The sequence below is a fragment of the Hyla sarda genome, unplaced genomic scaffold (genome assembly GCF_029499605.1).
Source record: "Hyla sarda isolate aHylSar1 unplaced genomic scaffold, aHylSar1.hap1 scaffold_1292, whole genome shotgun sequence".
In the NCBI taxonomy this organism is placed as follows: Eukaryota; Metazoa; Chordata; class Amphibia; order Anura; family Hylidae; genus Hyla; species Hyla sarda.
In genome coordinates, this window is record NW_026607915.1 from 49,807 (window position 1) to 73,474 (window position 23,668).

General features: G+C 45.9%; 7 non-coding genes and 2 pseudogenes across 7 annotated transcripts; all 9 read left to right on the top strand.

Annotated features, from left to right (window-relative positions):
• The first annotated feature begins 1,135 nt into the window (after window positions 1-1,135).
• On the top strand, window positions 1,136-1,265 carry LOC130304800 (U2 spliceosomal RNA; annotated as a pseudogene).
• A 1,414-nt stretch (window positions 1,266-2,679) lies between these two features.
• On the top strand, window positions 2,680-2,867 carry LOC130304793 (U2 spliceosomal RNA). Its single transcript, XR_008854513.1, has one exon. It is a non-coding gene; the product is annotated as a U2 spliceosomal RNA (small nuclear RNA).
• Window positions 2,868-4,951: 2,084 nt separating this feature from the next.
• LOC130304775 (U2 spliceosomal RNA) lies at window positions 4,952-5,142 on the top strand. The gene has a single exon (XR_008854495.1). It is a non-coding gene; the product is annotated as a U2 spliceosomal RNA (small nuclear RNA).
• Window positions 5,143-7,244: 2,102 nt separating this feature from the next.
• Window positions 7,245-7,435, top strand: LOC130304776 (U2 spliceosomal RNA). The gene has a single exon (XR_008854496.1). It is a non-coding gene; the product is annotated as a U2 spliceosomal RNA (small nuclear RNA).
• A 2,085-nt stretch (window positions 7,436-9,520) lies between these two features.
• Window positions 9,521-9,711, top strand: LOC130304777 (U2 spliceosomal RNA). Its single transcript, XR_008854497.1, has one exon. It is a non-coding gene; the product is annotated as a U2 spliceosomal RNA (small nuclear RNA).
• Window positions 9,712-11,805: 2,094 nt separating this feature from the next.
• On the top strand, window positions 11,806-11,996 carry LOC130304778 (U2 spliceosomal RNA). The gene has a single exon (XR_008854498.1). It is a non-coding gene; the product is annotated as a U2 spliceosomal RNA (small nuclear RNA).
• A 2,085-nt stretch (window positions 11,997-14,081) lies between these two features.
• Window positions 14,082-14,272, top strand: LOC130304790 (U2 spliceosomal RNA). The gene has a single exon (XR_008854510.1). It is a non-coding gene; the product is annotated as a U2 spliceosomal RNA (small nuclear RNA).
• Window positions 14,273-16,360: 2,088 nt separating this feature from the next.
• On the top strand, window positions 16,361-16,486 carry LOC130304798 (U2 spliceosomal RNA; annotated as a pseudogene).
• Window positions 16,487-22,289: 5,803 nt separating this feature from the next.
• On the top strand, window positions 22,290-22,480 carry LOC130304779 (U2 spliceosomal RNA). The gene has a single exon (XR_008854499.1). It is a non-coding gene; the product is annotated as a U2 spliceosomal RNA (small nuclear RNA).
• Window positions 22,481-23,668: the final 1,188 nt, after the last annotated feature.

Here is a 23,668-nt window from a genome sequence, read left to right on the forward strand (position 1 = left end):
AAAATTATCCCCCAGTGTCTCCATCTGCTGGCGGTATTGAATAAGCATTGCTGCACTGATGGGGTATGCATTAGACGAAAAAAAAGAAGAAAAAGAAGAATAATACGCCCAGAAAAGAGGCGAAAAGGAGAAAAACGTAAAAAAAACGTGAAAAAAAAGTAAGAGGAAGAGAAGGGAAAAAAAGGTGGAAATGGGTTTAAAAGTGATTTTGGCGGAGAAATATATATATATATATATATATATATATATATATATATATATACGCGCACACACACACATATATATAAACGTATTCTCCGTTGAGATATTGCAGCCGCTGCTGTGTCCAGGCCCAGGAGCCTTAGCACTGTGCTGTGATGTCACTCAATACCACTGACATCACTAGGTGTAAACAACATCTCTCCTTTGCTGTGTATGTGACTATGGAGCTGTTTGGTGATGTCGTCTATTATGGCCTTCATAGAAGCAACAGGAGATTGTTGCATCCATCTAGAACCCTCAGAACTACAGTGCTATGATGTCACTCACTTCCACAGGCCTTGCAGAGTGTAAACAACAACAACCCAGCTTTGTTGTGTATGTAACCATAGGGATTTGTGATGTCACCTAGAACCTTCACAGCAGCGACAGCTTTATGAGGAGCATCAGCACTGCTCTGCCTGAGCAGAACCATCACCGCCATAGGTTGTCAAATAACCCGGGTTTAACCCACACAGGTAAGTCCAATGGGGTGCAGGCATGTCCTCTATGCTTACAGCTTCCCGTGGGTGTTGGTTTGATACCGTTTGGGGACAGCCAAGGAGGCATCTGCAGGCAACAAAGGTAGGTGTGTGCTTGTGTGTGTGTTTCCTATGCAGATCCTAAGCCCAGTGTCACATGCAAGTAGGAGGAGTAAGAAGGGTTCCTGGCAAATCCGGGTTATGGATTGCATTTAAAAAGGCACCGTGGGAGTGCAATGGGCCCCATTCTTGCTGCTTAGCAATAATGGTATGGGTTTAGGTTCTGCTGTGTGTACTGGTGGTTGACTGCCCCCCAGCCCAGAGTGTGCATGGAAAATTGTCTGGCAGCCTCCCTGACAGCAAGCAGTGATAGTGCCCATGAAGGGCACCTTGTTGGGCCCGCCCCTTTCACGGTTATCGCTTCTCGGCCTTTTGGCTAAGATCAAGTGTAGTATCTGCTTGCTCGATCTGGCTGGAAGGTGCCCGGGGTACCCGCTCCTTTTCCCTGGGGGATCGTCCCATCTATATGGTGGGACTAAACCCCCTTGCTGACATCAGGGTAGCGGCTTAGTCCCCGGGCAACGAGGAGCGATCACCACCTACCTGCCTGCAGTAGGGGAGGTGTTTTTTCTGCGATGGAGGAGGCTGGCAAGAAAGAAGAGCCTGCTGGAGGTGTACCTAGCTACGCCAGACTACGAAATGGAGTCCGAATTATTCTCTTGGATGCTGGAAAGAAGGAGAGAGGTTTATTCTTCGTGGTGGAGGAAATTTTGTTCCAGCTTTTTGAGCTGAGGAAGGACCAGATATTATCCATGCTGGAATTTCCAAGAAGTGGAGTCTATGATGTGGTTCTGGTTTCGGAGGAGGACTATGGTGTGTTCTGCAATAAAGCATTGCTGTGGAAGTCGCACCCTGTGTTGGGAGGGGTAGAGATTACTCCCCATTTCCCGACTCGGGAAAGACTTATAACTGTGAGGATGTACAGTCCGTATATCACAGAAGAGGAGATTGTTTTGTTCCTTTCTAGATTCTGTGAGGAGGTGAAGCCAAAAGGCAAGATCTATAATCAATATGGACTTTGGACGACAAAGTGGAAGTTTCAGAAAGCACCTGATGGAAAGCTAATTTATCCCCCAGGGCGTTTTAAGATTGGCCCAGTAAATGGGGACCTGTTCTTTTCAGGCATGGACGACTTTTGTCGAAAGTGTAAAAGGTATGGCCATAGGAAAGATTTTTGTGATATTATTTGGTGCTATAAATGCCAAGAAGAAGGCCATGAGCCAGAAGCATGTAAGGTGAAGAAAAAGTGTCATCTATGTGGTGATGAGGGACACTTGGCAGGAATGTGTCCTAAGAAGAAGAGGAAGAAAAAGGAGGTTATGAAACGAAGTAGGGAGGAGGAAACTGATGTGAGGGAAGAACCTGAAGAGGAGGAAACTCCAACCAGGAAAGTGATGGAGGAGAAGAAAAGGAAAGAAAATGAAGAAGAATATGTAACGGTAGAGTATGGAGGCTCTCTTGATGTTGTCTTCAAGAGTGTGTCAAAAAAAGAGAAAAAAGCCTTTGACGAGGATTTGGGAAATCTGAAAGAAAGATTGGGAATCAAAGTCAATGAAGCAAGGGATAAAGTCTATTGTTCCTTTCACGCAGATATAGATAGATTTGTGGAAACATACAAGGTTCCAGCGTGGCTGGCAATTCCAGCCAAAAGTGAGATGCTGAGTGGATCTATCACTTGTGGTTTCTTAGACTTCTTGATGGTCTTTGCATGGAGAAGAGGAATGACATTTGGGTATTTTTCTTTAAGAAATTATAGCATGGTTAGTTTTGGTTTAATTATTTTTTTATGTTTTAAATATGGTTTCTTTTATTGTTTAAAAAAAAAATAAAAAAGATAAAGGAATAAAGAAAAACGGTTTTTCCTGATGATGAACAAAAAATCAAGCTCAAATAAGATCTTAGAGCTCTGATGGAGTTCTGAGGGTTAACTTAAAATCTGTTCTTATCAGTTTAATATCTGATACGTCCCCTATCTGGGGACCATATATTAAATGGATTTTTGAGAACGGGGGCCGATTTCGAAGCTTGCTTCCGTCGCCCTATGCATTGACCCGATATGGCAGTATCTTCGGGTACAGTGCACCACCCCCTTACAGGGTTAAAAAGAAAGATTCCTACTTTCATTGCTACCTGCTTGCTGGCTAGCCAGCTAGCCAGCCCTGTGGGCCTTGCTGCTGCTGCAGCCAAAAAACAAAAGGTGGTGCTGCTGCTGCTTCTGCTGCTTCTGCTTCTGCTTGTGTCTGGCCGCTGTTGGAGCGTCCAGGCACAGGACTTCTGCTGCTGCTGACTAAATGGCCTCCTTAATTGGATCATTTGAGTAGCCAGCACACCTGTGCAGGTAGGGCATGACATGATAGGCAGCTGCCTTGATAGCGGGTGGGTGCTGAATGTTCCTAATTGACAAAATAAGATTAATGCTTATGAAGAAATATAAAATCTCATCCCTTCCCCAATATCGCGCCACACCCCTACCCCTTAATTCCCTGGTTGAACTTGATGGACATATGTCTTTTTTCGACCGTACTAACTATGTAACTATGTAACATAACATGGGGGGGGGGGGGTCTCCTGGCTGTTCACACAGGTGTGTCATTGCTGTACATTGACCATGCATTGCTTCTGTGGTATTGCAAAGGCAAAGACAAATGCTTCCAGCCATCCATTGCACTAATGGATTGGTCATCAGCTGGCTGTCTATGTCCCGCATCAATATAGACCAAAGTACAGAGGGTTAGGCTATGCTATTGTGCACCTACCTGATGCATCAGAAGGTGCGAGGCCCTTGCTAAATTCTGTGCACAGACTTTGAGATCTATACTTTAGACTGTATCTAAACCTGCTCCAACATGGACTGACATTCTGGCCTACTTTCAGCCGATGCGACTTGTCTGTCGCTGAACAGTCGCTTTTTATGTATTCAGCACCTATGTATAATGTTGTAAAAATGCTCTAGAAGCTAAAGTCGCAGAAATGTCACACATATTTGGCCTGCAACTTTCTGTGCGACAAATTCAGACAGGAAAAATCAGTATAAATCCTTAGAAAATTATCCCCCAGTGTCTCCATCTGCTGGCGGTATTGAATAAGCATTGCTGCACTGATGGGGTATGCATTAGACGAAAAAAAAGAAGAAAAAGAAGAATAATACGCCCAGAAAAGAGGCGAAAAGGAGAAAAACGTAAAAAAACGTGAAAAAAAAGTAAGAGGAAGAGAAGGGAAAAAAAGGTGGAAATGGGTTTAAAAGTGATTTCGGCGGAGAAATATATATATATATATATATATATATATATATATATATACGCGCACACACACACATATATATAAACGTATTCTCCGTTGAGATATTGCAGCCGCTGCTGTGTCCAGGCCCAGGAGCCTTAGCACTGTGCTGTGATGTCACTCAATACCACTGACATCACTAGGTGTAAACAACATCTCTCCTTTGCTGTGTATGTGACTATGGAGCTGTTTGGTGATGTCGTCTATTATGGCCTTCATAGAAGCAACAGGAGATTGTTGCATCCATCTAGAACCCTCAGAACTACAGTGCTATGATGTCACTCACTTCCACAGGCCTTGCAGAGTGTAAACAACAACAACCCAGCTTTGTTGTGTATGTAACCATAGGGATTTGTGATGTCACCTAGAACCTTCACAGCAGCGACAGCTTTATGAGGAGCATCAGCACTGCTCTGCCTGAGCAGAACCATCACCGCCATAGGTTGTCAAATAACCCGGGTTTAACCCACACAGGTAAGTCCAATGGGGTGCAGGCATGTCCTCTATGCTTACAGCTTCCCGTGGGTGTTGGTTTGATACCGTTTGGGGACAGCCAAGGAGGCATCTGCAGGCAACAAAGGTAGGTGTGTGCTTGTGTGTGTGTTTCCTATGCAGATCCTAAGCCCAGTGTCACATGCAAGTAGGAGGAGTAAGAAGGGTTCCTGGCAAATCCGGGTTATGGATTGCATTTAAAAAGGCCCCGTGGGAGTGCAATGGGCCCCTGTCTTGCTGCTTAGCAATAATGGTATGGGTTTAGGTTCTGCTGTGTGTACTGGTGGTTGACTGCCCCCCAGCCCAGAGTGTGCATGGAAAATTGTCTGGCAGCCTCCCTGACAGCAAGCAGTGATAGTGCCCATGAAGGGCACCTTGTTGGGCCCGCCCCTTTCACGGTTATCGCTTCTCGGCCTTTTGGCTAAGATCAAGTGTAGTATCTGTTCTTATCAGTTTAATATCTGATACGTCCCCTATCTGGGGACCATATATTAAATGGATTTTTGAGAACGGGGGCCGATTTCGAAGCTTGCTTCCGTCGCCCTATGCATTGACCCGATATGGCAGTATCTTCGGGTACAGTGCACCACCCCCTTACAGGGTTAAAAAGAAAGATTCCTACTTTCATTGCTACCTGCTTGCTGGCTAGCCAGCTAGCCAGCCCTGTGGGCCTTGCTGCTGCTGCAGCCAAAAAACAAAAGGTGGTGCTGCTGCTGCTTCTGCTGCTTCTGCTTCTGCTTGTGTCTGGCCGCTGTTGGAGCGTCCAGGCACAGGACTTCTGCTGCTGCTGACTAAATGGCCTCCTTAATTGGATCATTTGAGTAGCCAGCACACCTGTGCAGGTAGGGCATGACATGATAGGCAGCTGCCTTGATAGCGGGTGGGTGCTGAATGTTCCTAATTGACAAAATAAGATTAATGCTTATGAAGAAATATAAAATCTCATCCCTTCCCCAATATCGCGCCACACCCCTACCCCTTAATTCCCTGGTTGAACTTGATGGACATATGTCTTTTTTCGACCGTACTAACTATGTAACTATGTAACATAACATGGGGAGGGGGGTCTCCTGGCTGTTCACACAGGTGTGTCATTGCTGTACATTGACCATGCATTGCTTCTGTGGTATTGCAAAGGCAAAGACAAATGCTTCCAGCCATCCATTGCACTAATGGATTGGTCATCAGCTGGCTGTCTATGTCCCGCATCAATATAGACCAAAGTACAGAGGGTTAGGCTATGCTATTGTGCACCTACCTGATGCATCAGAAGGTGCGAGGCCCTTGCTAAATTCTGTGCACAGACTTTGAGATCTATACTTTAGACTGTATCTAAACCTGCTCCAACATGGACTGACATTCTGGCCTACTTTCAGCCGATGCGACTTGTCTGTCGCTGAACAGTCGCTTTTTATGTATTCAGCACCTATGTATAATGTTGTAAAAATGCTCTAGAAGCTAAAGTCGCAGAAATGTCACACATATTTGGCCTGCAACTTTCTGTACGACAAATTCAGACAGGAAAAATCAGTATAAATCCTTAGAAAATTATCCCCCAGTGTCTCCATCTGCTGGCGGTATTGAATAAGCATTGCTGCACTGATGGCGTATGCATTAGACGAAAAAAAAGAAGAAAAAGAAGAATAATACGCCCAGAAAAGAGGCGAAAAGGAGAAAAACGTAAAAAAACTTGAAAAAAAAGTAAGAGGAAGAGAAGGGAAAAAAAGGTGGAAATGGGTTTAAAAGTGATTTCGGCGGAGAAATATATATATATATATATATATATATATATATATATATATACATATATATATATATATACGCGCACACACACACATATATATAAACGTATTCTCCGTTGAGATATTGCAGCCGCTGCTGTGTCCAGGCCCAGGAGCCTTAGCACTGTGCTTTGATGTCACTCAATACCACTGACATCACTAGGTGTAAACAACATCTCTCCTTTGCTGTGTATGTGACTATGGAGCTGTTTGGTGATGTCGTCTATTATGGCCTTCATAGAAGCAACAGGAGATTGTTGCATCCATCTAGAACCCTCAGAACTACAGTGCTATGATGTCACTCACTTCCACAGGCCTTGCAGAGTGTAAACAACAACAACCCAGCTTTGTTGTGTATGTAACCATAGGGATTTGTGATGTCACCTAGAACCTTCACAGCAGCGACAGCTTTATGAGGAGCATCAGCACTGCTCTGCCTGAGCAGAACCATCACCGCCATAGGTTGTCAAATAACCCGGGTTTAACCCACACAGGTAAGTCCAATGGGGTGCAGGCATGTCCTCTATGCTTACAGCTTCCCGTGGGTGTTGGTTTGATACCGTTTGGGGACAGCCAAGGAGGCATCTGCAGGCAACAAAGGTAGGTGTGTGCTTGTGTGTGTGTTTCCTATGCAGATCCTAAGCCCAGTGTCACATGCAAGTAGGAGGAGTAAGAAGGGTTCCTGGCAAATCCGGGTTATGGATTGCATTTAAAAAGGCCCCGTGGGAGTGCAATGGGCCCCTGTCTTGCTGCTTAGCAATAATGGTATGGGTTTAGGTTCTGCTGTGTGTACTGGTGGTTGACTGCCCCCCAGCCCAGAGTGTGCATGGAAAATTGTCTGGCAGCCTCCCTGACAGCAAGCAGTGATAGTGCCCATGAAGGGCACCTTGTTGGGCCCGCCCCTTTCACGGTTATCGCTTCTCGGCCTTTTGGCTAAGATCAAGTGTAGTATCTGTTCTTATCAGTTTAATATCTGATACGTCCCCTATCTGGGGACCATATATTAAATGGATTTTTGAGAACGGGGGCCGATTTCGAAGCTTGCTTCCGTCGCCCTATGCATTGACCCGATATGGCAGTATCTTCGGGTACAGTGCACCACCCCCTTACAGGGTTAAAAAGAAAGATTCCTACTTTCATTGCTACCTGCTTGCTGGCTAGCCAGCTAGCCAGCCCTGTGGGCCTTGCTGCTGCTGCAGCCAAAAAACAAAAGGTGGTGCTGCTGCTGCTTCTGCTGCTTCTGCTTCTGCTTGTGTCTGGCCGCTGTTGGAGCGTCCAGGCACAGGACTTCTGCTGCTGCTGACTAAATGGCCTCCTTAATTGGATCATTTGAGTAGCCAGCACACCTGTGCAGGTAGGGCATGACATGATAGGCAGCTGCCTTGATAGCGGGTGGGTGCTGAATGTTCCTAATTGACAAAATAAGATTAATGCTTATGAAGAAATATAAAATCTCATCCCTTCCCCAATATCGCGCCACACCCCTACCCCTTAATTCCCTGGTTGAACTTGATGGACATATGTCTTTTTTCGACCGTACTAACTATGTAACTATGTAACATAACATGGGGGGGGGGGGTCTCCTGGCTGTTCACACAGGTGTGTCATTGCTGTACATTGACCATGCATTGCTTCTGTGGTATTGCAAAGGCAAAGACAAATGCTTCCAGCCATCCATTGCACTAATGGATTGGTCATCAGCTTGCTGTCTATGTCCCGCATCAATATAGACCAAAGTACAGAGGGTTAGGCTATGCTATTGTGCACCTACCTAATGCATCAGAAGGTGCGAGGCCCTTGCTAAATTCTGTGCACAGACTTTGAGATCTATACTTTAGACTGTATCTAAACCTGCTCCAACATGGACTGACATTCTGGCCTACTTTCAGCCGATGCGACTTGTCTGTCGCTGAACAGTCGCTTTTTATGTATTCAGCACCTATGTATAATGTTGTAAAAATGCTCTAGAAGCTAAAGTCGCAGAAATGTCACACATATTTGGCCTGCAACTTTCTGTGCGACAAATTCAGACAGGAAAAATCAGTATAAATCCTTAGAAAATTATCCCCCAGTGTCTCCATCTGCTGGCGGTATTGAATAAGCATTGCTGCACTGATGGGGTATGCATTAGACGAAAAAAAAGAAGAAAAAGAAGAATAATACGCCCAGAAAAGAGGCGAAAAGGAGAAAAACGTAAAAAAACGTGAAAAAAAAGTAAGAGGAAGAGAAGGGAAAAAAAGGTGGAAATGGGTTTAAAAGTGATTTCGGCGGAGATATATATATATATATATATATATATATATATATATATATATACGCGCACACACACACATATATATAAACGTATTCTCCGTTGAGATATTGCAGCCGCTGCTGTGTCCAGGCCCAGGAGCCTTAGCACTGTGCTGTGATGTCACTCAATACCACTGACATCACTAGGTGTAAACAACATCTCTCCTTTGCTGTGTATGTGACTATGGAGCTGTTTGGTGATGTCGTCTATTATGGCCTTCATAGAAGCAACAGGAGATTGTTGCATCCATCTAGAACCCTCAGAACTACAGTGCTATGATGTCACTCACTTCCACAGGCCTTGCAGAGTGTAAACAACAACAACCCAGCTTTGTTGTGTATGTAACCATAGGGATTTGTGATGTCACCTAGAACCTTCACAGCAGCGACAGCTTTATGAGGAGCATCAGCACTGCTCTGCCTGAGCAGAACCATCACCGCCATAGGTTGTCAAATAACCCGGGTTTAACCCACACAGGTAAGTCCAATGGGGTGCAGGCATGTCCTCTATGCTTACAGCTTCCCGTGGGTGTTGGTTTGATACCGTTTGGGGACAGCCAAGGAGGCATCTGCAGGCAACAAAGGTAGGTGTGTGCTTGTGTGTGTGTTTCCTATGCAGATCCTAAGCCCAGTGTCACATGCAAGTAGGAGGAGTAAGAAGGGTTCCTGGCAAATCCGGGTTATGGATTGCATTTAAAAAGGCCCCGTGGGAGTGCAATGGGCCCCTGTCTTGCTGCTTAGCAATAATGGTATGGGTTTAGGTTCTGCTGTGTGTACTGGTGGTTGACTGCCCCCCAGCCCAGAGTGTGCATGGAAAATTGTCTGGCAGCCTCCCTGACAGCAAGCAGTGATAGTGCCCATGAAGGGCACCTTGTTGGGCCCGCCCCTTTCACGGTTATCGCTTCTCGGCCTTTTGGCTAAGATCAAGTGTAGTATCTGTTCTTATCAGTTTAATATCTGATACGTCCCCTATCTGGGGACCATATATTAAATGGATTTTTGAGAACGGGGGCCGATTTCGAAGCTTGCTTCCGTCGCCCTATGCATTGACCCGATATGGCAGTATCTTCGGGTACAGTGCACCACCCCCTTACAGGGTTAAAAAGAAAGATTCCTACTTTCATTGCTACCTGCTTGCTGGCTAGCCAGCTAGCCAGCCCTGTGGGCCTTGCTGCTGCTGCAGCCAAAAAACAAAAGGTGGTGCTGCTGCTGCTTCTGCTGCTTCTGCTTCTGCTTGTGTCTGGCCGCTGTTGGAGCGTCCAGGCACAGGACTTCTGCTGCTGCTGACTAAATGGCCTCCTTAATTGGATCATTTGAGTAGCCAGCACACCTGTGCAGGTAGGGCATGACATGATAGGCAGCTGCCTTGATAGCGGGTGGGTGCTGAATGTTCCTAATTGACAAAATAAGATTAATGCTTATGAAGAAATATAAAATCTCATCCCTTCCCCAATATCGCGCCACACCCCTACCCCTTAATTCCCTGGTTGAACTTGATGGACATATGTCTTTTTTCGACCGTACTAACTATGTAACTATGTAACATAACATGGGGGGGGGGGGGGGTCTCCTGGCTGTTCACACAGGTGTGTCATTGCTGTACATTGACCATGCATTGCTTCTGTGGTATTGCAAAGGCAAAGACAAATGCTTCCAGCCATCCATTGCACTAATGGATTGGTCATCAGCTGGCTGTCTATGTCCCGCATCAATATAGACCAAAGTACAGAGGGTTAGGCTATGCTATTGTGCACCTACCTGATGCATCAGAAGGTGCGAGGCCCTTGCTAAATTCTGTGCACAGACTTTGAGATCTATACTTTAGACTGTATCTAAACCTGCTCCAACATGGACTGACATTCTGGCCTACTTTCAGCCGATGTGACTTGTCTGTCGCTGAACAGTCGCTTTTTATGTATTCAGCACCTATGTATAATGTTGTAAAAATGCTCTAGAAGCTAAAGTCGCAGAAATGTCACACATATTTGGCCTGCAACTTTCTGTGCGACAAATTCAGACAGGAAAAATCAGTATAAATCCTTAGAAAATTATCCCCCAGTGTCTCCATCTGCTGGCGGTATTGAATAAGCATTGCTGCACTGATGGGGTATGCATTAGACGAAAAAAAAGAAGAAAAAGAAGAATAATACGCCCAGAAAAGAGGCGAAAAGGAGAAAAACGCAAAAAAACGTGAAAAAAAAGTAAGAGGAAGAGAAGGGAAAAAAAGGTGGAAATGGGTTTAAAAGTGATTTCGGCGGAGAAATATATATATATATATATATATATATATATATATATATATATATATACGCGCACACACACACATATATATAAACGTATTCTCCGTTGAGATATTGCAGCCGCTGCTGTGTCCAGGCCCAGGAGCCTTAGCACTGTGCTGTGATGTCACTCAATACCACTGACATCACTAGGTGTAAACAACATCTCTCCTTTGCTGTGTATGTGACTATGGAGCTGTTTGGTGATGTTGTCTATTATGGCCTTCATAGAAGCAACAGGAGATTGTTGCATCCATCTAGAACCCTCAGAACTACAGTGCTATGATGTCACTCACTTCCACAGGCCTTGCAGAGTGTAAACAACAACAACCCAGCTTTGTTGTGTATGTAACCATAGGGATTTGTGATGTCACCTAGAACCTTCACAGCAGCGACAGCTTTATGAGGAGCATCAGCACTGCTCTGCCTGAGCAGAACCATCACCGCCATAGGTTGTCAAATAACCCGGGTTTAACCCACACAGGTAAGTCCAATGGGGTGCAGGCATGTCCTCTATGCTTACAGCTTCCCGTGGGTGTTGGTTTGATACCGTTTGGGGACAGCCAAGGAGGCATCTGCAGGCAACAAAGGTAGGTGTGTGCTTGTGTGTGTGTTTCCTATGCAGATCCTAAGCCCAGTGTCACATGCAAGTAGGAGGAGTAAGAAGGGTTCCTGGCAAATCCGGGTTATGGATTGCATTTAAAAAGGCCCCGTGGGAGTGCAATGGGCCCCTGTCTTGCTGCTTAGCAATAATGGTATGGGTTTAGGTTCTGCTGTGTGTACTGGTGGTTGACTGCCCCCCAGCCCAGAGTGTGCATGGAAAATTGTCTGGCAGCCTCCCTGACAGCAAGCAGTGATAGTGCCCATGAAGGGCACCTTGTTGGGCCCGCCCCTTTCACGGTTATCGCTTCTCGGCCTTTTGGCTAAGATCAAGTGTAGTATCTGTTCTTATCAGTTTAATATCTGATACGTCCCCTATCTGGGGACCATATATTAAATGGATTTTTGAGAACGGGGGCCGATTTCGAAGCTTGCTTCCGTCGCCCTATGCATTGACCCGATATGGCAGTATCTTCGGGTACAGTGCACCACCCCCTTACAGGGTTAAAAAGAAAGATTCCTACTTTCATTGCTACCTGCTTGCTGGCTAGCCAGCTAGCCAGCCCTGTGGGCCTTGCTGCTGCTGCAGCCAAAAAACAAAAGGTGGTGCTGCTGCTGCTTCTGCTGCTTCTGCTTCTGCTTGTGTCTGGCCGCTGTTGGAGCGTCCAGGCACAGGACTTCTGCTGCTGCTGACTAAATGGCCTCCTTAATTGGATCATTTGAGTAGCCAGCACACCTGTGCAGGTAGGGCATGACATGATAGGCAGCTGCCTTGATAGCGGGTGGGTGCTGAATGTTCCTAATTGACAAAATAAGATTAATGCTTATGAAGAAATATAAAATCTCATCCCTTCCCCAATATCGCGCCACACCCCTACCCCTTAATTCCCTGGTTGAACTTGATGGACATATGTCTTTTTTCGACCGTACTAACTATGTAACTATGTAACATAACATGGGGGGGGGGGGTCTCCTGGCTGTTCACACAGGTGTGTCATTGCTGTACATTGACCATGCATTGCTTCTGTGGTATTGCAAAGGCAAAGACAAATGCTTCCAGCCATCCATTGCACTAATGGATTGGTCATCAGCTGGCTGTCTATGTCCCGCATCAATATAGACCAAAGTACAGAGGGTTAGGCTATGCTATTGTGCACCTACCTGATGCATCAGAAGGTGCGAGGCACTTGCTAAATTCTGTGCACAGACTTTGAGATCTATACTTTAGACTGTATCTAAACCTGCTCCAACATGGACTGACATTCTGGCCTACTTTCAGCCGATGCGACTTGTCTGTCGCTGAACAGTCGCTTTTTATGTATTCAGCACCTATGTATAATGTTGTAAAAATGCTCTAGAAGCTAAAGTCGCAGAAATGTCACACATATTTGGCCTGCAACTTTCTGTGCGACAAATTCAGACAGGAAAAATCAGTATAAATCCTTAGAAAATTATCCCCCAGTGTCTCCATCTGCTGGCGGTATTGAATAAGCATTGCTGCACTGATGGGGTATGCATTAGACGAAAAAAAAGAAGAAAAAGAAGAATAATACGCCCAGAAAAGAGGCGAAAAGGAGAAAAACGTAAAAAAACGTGAAAAAAAAGTAAGAGGAAGAGAAGGGAAAAAAAGGTGGAAATGGGTTTAAAAGTGATTTCGGCGGAGAAATATATATATATATATATATATATATATATATATATATATACGCGCACACACACACATATATATAAACGTATTGTCCGTTGAGATATTGCAGCCGCTGCTGTGTCCAGGCCCAGGAGCCTTAGCACTGTGCTGTGATGTCACTCAATACCACTGACATCACTAGGTGTAAACAACATCTCTCCTTTGCTGTGTATGTGACTATGGAGCTGTTTGGTGATGTCGTCTATTATGGCCTTCATAGAAGCAACAGGAGATTGTTGCATCCATCTAGAACCCTCAGAACTACAGTGCTATGATGTCACTCACTTCCACAGGCCTTGCAGAGTGTAAACAACAACAACCCAGCTTTGTTGTGTATGTAACCATAGGGATTTGTGATGTCACCTAGAACCTTCACAGCAGCGACAGCTTTATGAGGAGCATCAGCACTGCTCTGCCTGAGCAGAACCATCACCGCCATAGGTTGTCAAATAACCCGGGTTTAACCCACACAGGTAAGTCCAATGGGGTGCAGGCATGTCCTCTATGCTTACAGCTTCCCGTGGGTGTTGGTTTGATACCGTTTGGGGACAGCCAAGGAGGCATCTGCAGGCAACAAAGGTAGGTGTGTGCTTGTGTGTGTGTTTCCTATGCAGATCCTAAGCCCAGTGTCACATGCAAGTAGGAGGAGTAAGAAGGGTTCCTGGCAAATCCGGGTTATGGATTGCATTTAAAAAGGCCCCGTGGGAGTGCAATGGGCCCCTGTCTTGCTGCTTAGCAATAATGGTATGGGTTTAGGTTCTGCTGTGTGTACTGGTGGTTGACTGCCCCCCAGCCCAGAGTGTGCATGGAAAATTGTCTGGCAGCCTCCCTGACAGCAAGCAGTGATAGTGCCCATGAAGGGCACCTTGTTGGGCCCGCCCCTTTCACGGTTATCGCTTCTCGGCCTTTTGGCTAAGATCAAGTGTAGTATCTGTTCTTATCAGTTTAATATCTGATACGTCCCCTATCTGGGGACCATATATTAAATGGATTTTTGAGAACGGGGGCCGATTTCGAAGCTTGCTTCCGTCGCCCTATGCATTGACCCGATATCTCAGTATCTTCGGGTACAGTGCACCACCCCCTTACAGGGTTAAAAAGAAAGATTCCTACTTTCATTGCTACCTGCTTGCTGGCTAGCCAGCTAGCCAGCCCTGTGGGCCTTGCTGCTGCTGCAGCCAAAAAACAAAAGGTGGTGCTGCTGCTGCTTCTGCTGCTTCTGCTTCTGCTTGTGTCTGGCCGCTGTTGGAGCGTCCAGGCACAGGACTTCTGCTGCTGCTGACTAAATGGCCTCCTTAATTGGATCATTTGAGTAGCCAGCACACCTGTGCAGGTAGGGCATGACATGATAGGCAGCTGCCTTGATAGCGGGTGGGTGCTGAATGTTCCTAATTGACAAAATAAGATTAATGCTTATGAAGAAATATAAAATCTCATCCCTTCCCCAATATCGCGCCACACCCCTACCCCTTAATTCCCTGGTTGAACTTGATGGACATATGTCTTTTTTCGACCGTACTAACTATGTAACTATGTAACATAACATGGGGGGGGGGGGGTCTCCTGGCTGTTCACACAGGTGTGTCATTGCTGTACATTGACCATGCATTGCTTCTGTGGTATTGCAAAGGCAAAGACAAATGCTTCCAGCCATCCATTGCACTAATGGATTGGTCATCAGCTGGCTGTCTATGTCCCGCATCAATATAGACCAAAGTACAGAGGGTTAGGCTATGCTATTGTGCACCTACCTGATGCATCAGAAGGTGCGAGGCCCTTGCTAAATTCTGTGCACAGACTTTGAGATCTATACTTTAGACTGTATCTAAACCTGCTCCAACATGGACTGACATTCTGGCCTACTTTCAGCCGATGCGACTTGTCTGTCGCTGAACAGTCGCTTTTTATGTATTCAGCACCTATGTATAATGTTGTAAAAATGCTCTAGAAGCTAAAGTCGCAGAAATGTCACACATATTTGGCCTGCAACTTTCTGTGCGACAAATTCAGACAGGAAAAATCAGTATAAATCCTTAGAAAATTATCCCCCAGTGTCTCCATCTGCTGGCGGTATTGAATAAGCATTGCTGCACTGATGGGGTATGCATTAGACGAAAAAAAAGAAGAAAAAGAAGAATAATACGCCCAGAAAAGAGGCGAAAAGGAGAAAAACGTAAAAAAACGTGAAAAAAAAGTAAGAGGAAGAGAAGGGAAAAAAAGGTGGAAATGGGTTTAAAAGTGATTTCGGCGGAGAAATATATATATATATATATATATATATATATATATATATATATACGCGCACACACACACATATATATAAACGTATTCTCCGTTGAGATATTGCAGCCGCTGCTGTGTCCAGGCCCAGGAGCCTTAGCACTGTGCTGTGATGTCACTCAATACCACTGACATCACTAGGTGTAAACAACATCTCTCCTTTGCTGTGTATGTGACTATGGAGCTGTTTGGTGATGTCGTCTATTATGGCCTTCATAGAAGCAACAGGAGATTGTTGCATCCATCTAGAACCCTCAGAACTACAGTGCTATGATGTCACTCACTTCCACAGGCCTTGCAGAGTGTAAACAACAACAACCCAGCTTTGTTGTGTATGTAACCATAGGGATTTGTGATGTCACCTAGAACCTTCACAGCAGCGACAGCTTTATGAGGAGCATCAGCACTGCTCTGCCTGAGCAGAACCATCACCGCCATAGGTTGTCAAATAACCCGGGTTTAACCCACACAGGTAAGTCCAATGGGGTGCAGGCATGTCCTCTATGCTTACAGCTTCCCGTGGGTGTTGGTTTGATACCGTTTGGGGACAGCCAAGGAGGCATCTGCAGGCAACAAAGGTAGGTGTGTGCTTGTGTGTGTGTTTCCTATGCAGATCCTAAGCCCAGTGTCACATGCAAGTAGGAGGAGTAAGAAGGGTTCCTGGCAAATCCGGGTTATGGATTGCATTTAAAAAGGCCCCGTGGGAGTGCAATGGGCCCCTGTCTTGCTGCTTAGCAATAATGGTATGGGTTTAGGTTCTGCTGTATGTACTGGTGGTTGACTGCCCCCCAGCCCAGAGTGTGCATGGAAAATTGTCTGGCAGCCTCCCTGACAGCAAGCAGTGATAGTGCCCATGAAGGGCACCTTGTTGGGCCCGCCCCTTTCATGGTTATCGCTTCTCGGCCTTTTGGCTAAGATCAAGTGTAGTATCTGTTCTTATCAGTTTAATATCTGATACGTAGAATGCCCTTCTGGGGGGCGTGTCCTGCAGTGCATGGCGGCGGTCGCATAAACCTTGTGCTCCGCTGCAGCCCAGGCCTAATAGCGGCTACACAGCATTGATCCTGAGCATATCGCTACGGCAATTGTGCCCACCGGTACCTGAACTATCGGGGCACCTGATGATGACCCGGAGGCGAGGGAAAAAGAGCCCACTGAAGCTCACGGCGTTCTTTCCTGCTGCAGAGGCCTCACAAGATGGCGCGGCTCAGTGCGGGTCAGCGTCTCCGGCTACTGGAAGTGCCTCACCAGCGTCTTCATCCTCTCAGACGGGCTGCGCCCTGGAGGCTTCTCCTTCAACTCCTCCGATTCTCCTGACAGGCTGGTCGCCTTCGGTGCAGCAGGACCCGCAGGTACCGTTTTCCCCGATCTCCTCCAAGCCACTGGGAGCGGGGACCCTGCATACTAGAGGCCCAGGAGGCCCTGATGGGAGCTCTCCGTCGGCGCCCCTAACTGAACCTATTATGAGGGGCTTCTCGCTGAGTTACATACCTCCATTCAGGGAGACATTAAGGCAGCCGTGTCCAATATACAGCATGAGATCTCCTCTCTTGGACACCGCACATCGCACATTGAGAACAAGATGGCGGAACTCACCTCTTCTCATAATGAAGTAGTGGACTTAGCTAATGGCCTGGAGGATGAGGTTGCCGCTCTTCAACTTAAGATAGCTGATATGGAGGACAGGTCTCGCCGAAACAATTTAAGGGTGAGAGGGGTGCCGGAGTCTGTGAAAACGGAGGACCTCAACACCTTCCTAACGGATTATTTTGCATTGTTGCTGCCTCAGGCTTCCACCCTAGATCTGCTAATGGACAGAGTCCACAGGCTCCCTAAGCCCAAAACCCTACCTGCTGCTACACCAAGGGATGTGATTCTGCGCCTTCACTTTTACCATATTAAGGAGCAATTGATGTTGGTGGCGCGCTCCTCACCCTCCCTACCAGATGGGTATTCGGGACTCCAACTTTTCACGGATCTCTCTGCTGCCACTCTAGCCAGGAGACGTGAGTTCAGTACAGGGACTAAAGCTCTCAGAGAAAAAGGGATCCCTTATAAATGGGGATTCCCTGTGAAATTGATTATCACCAATAAGGGGTCCAAACATGTGGTCTCTTCCCCGGAGACCCTTTTGCAACTGTGTGCGGAATGGAACTTGCCTGTTGATCTGACTGCTCAGAGGTCCCTGGACATACCACATGCTGCAAAGATAGCTGAGGAATGGAAGGTTGTCTCCCACCGCAAGAAAAAAATCAAGACATGAACTGTTCCTCTGCCTTTAGACAGGCCTGTCCGACTTGTCTCACTGGCTTGCGACTGGGGTATCCTTCCCCATCTTTTGGGTTACTTATCCTCTTAGTGCTCTGGATACTTTTCCTGAATGTTTAAACATTCGGCCTAACTGCAGTCGAATGTACTTACCTACCCCCATTAAGACCTACCACATGGTCTTTACTACTGCTTGCTCAATTTATTTGTTCTTTGTTGTTCGTTCTGTTTACTTGTTTTCTGTCCCGTTGGTCCTCCATCACTCACTTTCTCTGATAATGGATATGAGAGGCTCCTCTTGCGAGCTGCTAAGTGTAGATGTATCCTCTTCGACGGGAGTACCTGCTCCTTTTCAGTTTACTGTGCTAATGGTTCTGCTTTGCGTTGATGTATACTTTAACTATGGTTATTAAGGTTGTGTCTATGAATGTGCGGGGTCTTAACTCACCGTATAAAAGGTCTCTGGTGTGGAAGGAGGCTAGACGCCTAGCGGCCGATGTCCTCTGTATACAAGAATCCCATTTATTAGCCCTAGATGCCCATAGACTCCAAAATAAGAGATATCCACATATCTATCAAGCGCATGCTGTTCACAAAAAAGGAGGAGTGGCGATTGCATTTAAGAACACCCTGACGGTTACTGTCCAGCACTCTGTGATAGATGATAGAGGTCGTTTTATAATTATTGTGTGCTTACTAAACAATGTTCAATATACCTTAGGCTCCTTATATGCGCCTAATGCGAAACAGTGTACCTTCCTCAGGGCATTCTTGCGTAAATTGGAGTCCTTGAGAAAGGGACACTGCCTACTGCTAGGAGATTTTAATATGACCATGTGGCCTAGTGTAGATTCTACTTCGCCCAGTTTGAAAAAAGAACCCACAGGTTTCTTCACTAGTGTGTCCCAAAATGACCTATATGATGTTTGGCGTATATCCCACCCCACGGAAAGGGACTTCACCTTCTTTTCTCATGTGCATAAGATATACACCAGAATAGATTACGCCCTTACCTCCCACTCTCTCCTATCATTGGTTTCAGAGGCCCGAATTATGCCCATAGAATGGTCGGACCATTCCCCCATAAGCGTAACCATTAAAGAATCGCATAGCACCCGCCCGACCTATATTTGGAGACTTAACCCACTAATACTCCATAATCCTGAATACTCTGAAGCGACCAAGTTGGCGGTTGATGCCTACTTCCGCATTAATGATACTGGTGATGTCACAGACCCCATGCTTTGGTGTGCGTTTAAGGCTACAATTAGGGGTCACTTTATTAGTCAAACAGCCTATGACAGGAAGCTCCGCCAGACCAAAACTCTAGAACTCCAACAGCGCCTTGCGGAATTACATAGGCGCAATAAGACCTCGTGCTCTCCATCACTAATAGGAGAAATTTCTCAGGTTAGTGCTACCCTACACTCCCTCTCTTTACACAGCTATGAGATGGCACTGAGAAGGCTCAAAATGACATGGTATTGGCAGGGTAATAGATCTGGCTCTATACTGGCTAAACAACTTAAAAAACGTCAGGATAAGGAGAGAATCCCCTTCCTTACTAAATCTGATGGTTCTATAGTTACTGACCCTCAAAGTATAGCCAATTGTTTTGCAGATTTTTATAGTAAATTGTACAATCTTCAACATGACATTGCTACTCCACAGCCTGATGAAGCAGTTATCTCTTCTTTTCTGTCCTCTATGTCCCTCCCCTCTCTGTCCGCGGACCAAGCATCTGATCTTTGCTCTCCCTTCTCCACAGAAGAAATTCTTGAATGTGTGCGTTCCCTCAAGCCCTCGAAGTCACCTGGCCCTGATGGTATTACAAATGAATTTTATAAGCAATTTGGCCCTTCCGTAGCTCCCTTTTTGACCAGAGCCTTTAACCGTATTAAGGAGAACGGTGTGCCCCCTAAGGAGATGTTGGATGCTCTGGTCATTACCATACCTAAACCTGGTAAGCCACTGGACTCTACCCTAAATTACAGACCAATCTCTCTCCTAAATAGTGATATTAAATTGTATGCCCTGGCTCTTGCTGCCAGGTTGAATAGGGTTTTGCCGGACCTAATTCACAGGGACCAGGTTGGCTTCGTCAAGGGTCGTCAAACGGTGGATGGTACGAGACGCTTTCTCGACATCATCACAAAAGCGCATTCCGATCGGACGCCTTCTCTCTTGCTATCCCTTGATGCGGAGAAGGCGTTCGATCGAGTGCACTGGGGATATTTGCGAAGTGTGCTGCGTAAGTTTGGTTTTCCCCACTCTTTGGAATCCGCCATTATGGCACTATATACGCTCCCATCTGCTAGAATTTACACGATGGGTACCCTTTCTAATAGTTTCTCACTTAGCAATGGGACTAGACAGGGGTGCCCACTGTCCCCCCTTATATTTACCTTAGTTATGGAGCCGCTTGCTCAATCCATCAGGGACTCCCCAGACATTGCGGGCATTCAAATAGGTAAAGTAGACCACAGGATTGGCTTGTTTGCCGACGATGTTATCATTAGTCTCTCCAACCCCCTGAGTTCTTTAGGCCCAGTTATGGACATTATTGATGCCTTTAGTCGAGTTAGCTTTTATAAGATTAACCCCACAAAGTCGTGTATCTTACCATTGCAGATACCCACTGAGCAACAGCGAGTACTACAAGCTAAATATCCCTTTCAATGGGTCACTGACCAGATTCCTTACCTAGGCATAGTCCTTACTGCGTTGCCTGATAAGACAATTGCTTCTAATTTTGCTGTTATGCGGTCCCTGCTTACCAAAGAAATTGATCACTTCTCCAGGCTTCCTGTCTCATGGGCGGGACGTGTTGCCACTGCTAAGATGATGCTGCTCCCTAAAATTTTATATTTTTTTAGATGCCTGCCGATGATAGTGCCCGCCTCCTTCCTCTCACAACTACAGAGAATGCTCTTACGATTTATTTGGGATGGTAAGCATCCTAGGGTTGGTGCGAATATATTGTATCGCCCTGTGCATGAGGGGGGTATGGGGGTGCCGAACCTTAAAATGTACTATCACGCTGTTCTACTCGATCAGCTTAAAAAATGGTGGTGGCAGGACGCTCCCCCCCTGTGGGTAGATATTGAAGCTGCTGTCCTCAATGTTTCTAATTTTAATAACTTTCTCTGGGCATTGCGCTTTAACCCTACCTTTGCTCCCTCTTCTCCTTTCTCTACTATTGCGGCTGCTATCAGGTTGTGGAGTAAGGTGGCGCGAATTAAAAGTCTTTGTCCACCTAGAGTGAAGGATATCCCTTTAGCTGCTATAGGAGACTATATTCTAGATATAGATTTTAAGCCCTGGATAGATGCGGGCATCCTCACTGTGGCATTGATTAGCGATGCTAATGGGTTGATGCCTTTCACTGATATTGTACGCATGTTCTCTATATCACAGAAAGACTTTTACAAATATTTGAGGCTTAGACATTTTTTGAGGTCTCTCCCTTGGGATAGCTCTCGGCCTCGCACTGCGTATGAACATCATTTCCTGTGCAGGGACTCCTTTACTAGGGGTATCTCCCTTGCTTATGTAGCTTTGACTGAGGAGGAGGGGGAAATGGACAGTACGTTTAAGTCCAGATGGGAGGAGGACCTGGCGCGCAGATTCACGGCTGAGCAGTGGAGCTGTGTCTTTGACATGCACAAAAAATATTCTAAATGTGTTAATCATTTCGAAGCTTCTAGGAAGCTCCTATACCGATGGTACTACACGCCGGTTCGTCTGGCTAAAATATACCCTACCACCTCCCCAGTGTGTTGGAGATGTAACCGGGAAAGTGGTACCTTGCTACACGTGTGGTGGACTTGCCCGTTAATTGCACTTCTTTGGACCGAAATTAAGAAGTTATTGGACAACCTAGTGGACTGCCCCTTCTCATGGGGCCCAGAGAGTGCACTACTATTCCTGTCCCTAGAACAAGTTCCCCCGCATTATATGACCATTTTATATCATATTCTGATAGTTGTGAGGGCTCACATTGCTCGGAGGTGGAAGTCGACTGAGGTGCCGGGCCTTCCTGCCATTCTGGCGGAGGTGCATAGTAACCTCGTGTTGGAGGGATTGATAGCGAAGAGGTGTGGGGCTTCTAATAGCCGTATAGCTACTCTGTCCCAGTGGACGGACAGTTGTTCGACCTCAATTAGGGTCGTAGATTAGCTAATCGTATATGCACGATGTATCTCACTCTGATATGTGTATTATGATATATGTATTATGATTATGATTGTATTGGTGGTCTCTCATTCCTTGTTTTATACATTATATATTGAGGACCTTACTGTTGTTCTTGTTATATGAAAATTTATAAATAAAGTTTAAAAAAAAAAAAAAAAGGCCCCGTGGGAGTGCAATGGGCCCCTGTCTTGCTGCTTAGCAATAATGGTATGGGTTTAGGTTCTGCTGTGTGTACTGGTGGTTGACTGCCCCCCAGCCCAGAGTGTGCATGGAAAATTGTCTGGCAGCCTCCCTGACAGCAAGCAGTGATAGTGCCCATGAAGGGCACCTTGTTGGGCCCGCCCCTTTCACGGTTATCGCTTCTCGGCCTTTTGGCTAAGATCAAGTGTAGTATCTGTTCTTATCAGTTTAATATCTGATACGTCCCCTATCTGGGGACCATATATTAAATGGATTTTTGAGAACGGGGGCCGATTTCGAAGCTTGCTTCCGTCGCCCTATGCATTGACCCGATATGGCAGTATCTTCGGGTACAGTGCACCACCCCCTTACAGGGTTAAAAAGAAAGATTCCTACTTTCATTGCTACCTGCTTGCTGGCTAGCCAGCTAGCCAGCCCTGTGGGCCTTGCTGCTGCTGCAGCCAAAAAACAAAAGGTGGTGCTGCTGCTGCTTCTGCTGCTTCTGCTTCTGCTTGTGTCTGGCCGCTGTTGGAGCGTCCAGGCACAGGACTTCTGCTGCTGCTGACTAAATGGCCTCCTTAATTGGATCATTTGAGTAGCCAGCACACCTGTGCAGGTAGGGCATGACATGATAGGCAGCTGCCTTGATAGCGGGTGGGTGCTGAATGTTCCTAATTGACAAAATAAGATTAATGCTTATGAAGAAATATAAAATCTCATCCCTTCCCCAATATCGCGCCACACCCCTACCCCTTAATTCCCTGGTTGAACTTGATGGACATATGTCTTTTTTCGACCGTACTAACTATGTAACTATGTAACATAACATGGGGGGGGGGGTCTCCTGGCTGTTCACACAGGTGTGTCATTGCTGTACATTGACCATGCATTGCTTCTGTGGTATTGCAAAGGCAAAGACAAATGCTTCCAGCCATCCATTGCACTAATGGATTGGTCATCAGCTGGCTGTCTATGTCCCGCATCAATATAGACCAAAGTACAGAGGGTTAGGCTATGCTATTGTGCACCTACCTGATGCATCAGAAGGTGCGAGGCCCTTGCTAAATTCTGTGCACAGACTTTGAGATCTATACTTTAGACTGTATCTAAACCTGCTCCAACATGGACTGACATTCTGGCCTACTTTCAGCCGATGCGACTTGTCTGTCGCTGAACAGTCGCTTTTTATGTATTCAGCACCTATGTATAATGTTGTAAAAATGCTCTAGAAGCTAAAGTCGCAGAAATGTCACACATATTTGGCCTGCAACTTTCTGTGCGACAAATTCAGACAGGAAAAATCAGTATAAATCCTTAGAAAATTATCCCCCAGTGTCTCCATCTGCTGGCGGTATTGAATAAGCATTGCTGCACTGATGGGGTATGCATTAGACGAAAAAAAAGAAGAAAAAGAAGAATAATACGCCCAGAAAAGAGGCGAAAAGGAGAAAAACGTAAAAAAACGTGAAAAAAAAGTAAGAGGAAGAGAAGGGAAAAAAAGGTGGAAATGGGTTTAAAAGTGATTTCGGCGGAGAAATATATATATATATATAT